The following is a 3,010-nucleotide window of genomic DNA, read 5'->3' as shown; positions in this document are numbered from 1 at the left end:
TTCAGGGTCTCTGATCTCTGGATGATCGATGCTTTGGAAAGGGCTTTAGTCAGTACCCACTCAGGGTATCCCCTGTCCCGAAACCGTTGGAGTATGTTGCTACTCTCGTGTGTGTAATCTGTCTCTTTAGTGCAATTTCTTTTAGCTCTTAAGAGCTCCCCATAAGGGATGCTCCATTTGAGTGATTCAGGATGGGAGCTCAAGGCATGGAGAAGGCTGTTGCCAGCCGTGTCCTTTCTATGGAGTTTGGAAGTAAGTCTACCCTCTTGGATCGTGATGCTAGTGTCCAAGAAATCCACATGATGTTCACTAATGTTGTATGTCAGAAGTATATTATAGCTGTTTTGGTTGAGCTTTGCAATGAAGCTAACAGCCTCTTCCATGGTGCCCTGCCAGATGACAAAAAGGTCATCAATGTATCTTGACCAAAATTGTACCTTTGTAAAATGCTCTTTGAGATCTTCATTAGACCTAATTTCTTCTTCCCACTTCCCCAAAAATAAATTCGCGAAGTTAGGAGAAAACGCCGAACCCATGGCAGCGCCACGGATTTGCTTAAAAAAGGTTCCGTCAAACATAAATATATTATTACGTAGACAGAGTTTCATCATCTCTATAAGCATAGCAGTATGGTCTCTAAATCCTATTTCACGATTTTTTAAAAAATAGTAACAAGCCTCCATACCCTGGGTATGATCAATAACAGTATAGAGGGCACTGACATCCATTGTGATAAGCATGGAACCTTCAGACAATGTAATGGTCTCAATTTTTTTCAGAAAGTCAGTAGTGTCCTTGATGAAGGAAGGGAGTTGGAAAACATATTCTTTCAGGAAGTGATCTACGTACACTGACAGATTTTCGTTGACACTTCCTATGGAAGATATGATGGGTCTGCCTGGGGGTTCTAAGAGGTTTTTATGAACTTTAGGCAGTAAATAGAAAATAGGGAGTTTAGGAAAATCACGTTTAAGGAAGCAGAATTCATGCCAAGAAAGGAGCCCTTCAATTTGCCAATCATGAAGTCTATTCCATGTTTCCTCTATGCTAATATTGTATTCGTTGGAGTTGGATTTGATGTAAAAGACATCACCTTCAAGTCGTCTGAGGGCTTCTTTGACATAAAGATCTCTGCCCCAGAGAACAATATTGCCTCCCTTATCAGAGGGTCTGAGTATAACAGAGTTATCGTTAGCCAGTGATAGGATGAAGTCACGGTCATGTTTAGACAAATTTCTATTCCTGTTCTCTCTGTTGTATTTTTTATGTTTAAGCTTGGCAAGTTCTTTGCTCACTACTTCTTGGAAGGTATCTATAGGGTCATGTGGCATGATGGGGTAAAAGACTGATTTCGGTCTAAAGCTAGTACATGCAGCCCTATTCATATTTGTTTCCCTCACACCTACAATAGAATCATCAGGTTGACTATCAGATGATATACCCCCTAATACATACATATCTAGAAGAAGGTTTTGGTCATGAATATTAAGTTCAGGTGTATCTACTATTGCCATGGATTGAGGAGTATCTTTTATAGTTCTTAATGAATGCCATTTCTGGAGTTTTAGTTTCCTGCCGAATTTGTACAGGTCTATTCGGGTATCAGGATAACTGAACAGTTCACTGGGGCAAAAAGTCAATCCCAAGCAGAGAGTACGTTTTTCTTTTATAGTCAAAGTTCTAGACGATAAGTTTATGATTGTTTTATTTACCATGTCGTCATCCATGGTTAACGTCTTCGTCTGTAGCCGCCTCTTTTGGATCCCACCGGCTTTGTACTCTTTGCGTTTTCTCTGCTGGAACTTGAATCTTCTCTTCTGTGATCTGCTCTTCCTCTTGCTTGTCCTCTTGGTCTCCCACGAGTTGGTGTTTTCTGGGAGGACTGTTGTTGTTGGTATGATTCGGCTTCTTTTTTCCGTCTGGTCTGTAGAACCCTGAACTCTTCTAAAAAAGTCGCCGGTTTCTTAACAACTATTTCAGTCTCGGATGCAGTGCTGGCAGAATTTCTCGAGATATCTGAATCTGGTTCACTGACCATGGCATTTGAAGAACATGCTTCCTCAGTGTCGTGTACATCAAGAATCTCAATTGGGGGATTTTGTTGTTTATATAAGTAATCATATTTTGGACTATAGGTGAGTATCCGTCCACTATCATAGTCCCCGCAATCTCTATGTAGCTTGCGCTGTTTACGATATTTAATGTCCTCCTCGTTCTTTTTTAAGCGCCCTTTGAGCTCTTCCTTAAATTTATTAATCGTATCTTGGTTGGGGTGTTTACTGAATTCCTCCTCAAGATCTTTCAACTGTTTGATTATGGTGGCACGGTCTTCCCACGCATATTTGATAAGGATGCACAACATGTTCTTGCTACTGGTGGCTGAGTTCTGCGACCATTCTTCTAACATTTGCGCATTGGGTGATTCGTGCGATGGGGTGATGTAAATCCTCAGTCCCCGGGGTACCATGCCCTTATCCACATAATCTTGAAGGGATGTAGCCTCCCACCATTTTGATGTTTCTTGTTTCCTCAATTTCTCATATTTTCTCAATTGAAATATCAATAAACTGCTTTCTGTCTTTTCAATTGTCACGGGGCCAGTTCCTGCTTGCCCTGGTCCGCGTGCAAATAATGTGGTAGCCTCTCTTCTTCTTTCGTCCTCTTCCTCCATGCTTATATTGCTATATGATTGTTCTAAGCGAATATGACATGGGATGCACTCGTAGGTTATACCTTGTGAGATATTGGTGTATATTTTCGTTTAATGTCTCAATGCTGTTACCTTTCCCTGCCACAATTGGCAGTTCCTGATACCGTATGATAGTTTGTGTAGCCAGAGAAACAGTGGCAGACGTATAGGTATCAACTGATAGTTCCGTATTACACAATAAGATAAATATCTTCTCGGATTTATGCGTCTCGCATATACCGCTAGCCCTGGGTTCGAACTAACTCACACTAGTCACCCCGCCCAAACAGAGCCACGTCGCAGATGCGCCGGTGCTTTGAA

Source organism: Triturus cristatus, chromosome 4_1, assembly GCF_964204655.1.
Source record: "Triturus cristatus chromosome 4_1, aTriCri1.1, whole genome shotgun sequence".
Lineage (NCBI taxonomy): Eukaryota > Metazoa > Chordata > Amphibia > Caudata > Salamandridae > Triturus > Triturus cristatus.
Note: the sequence above shows the minus strand (reverse complement) of the source record.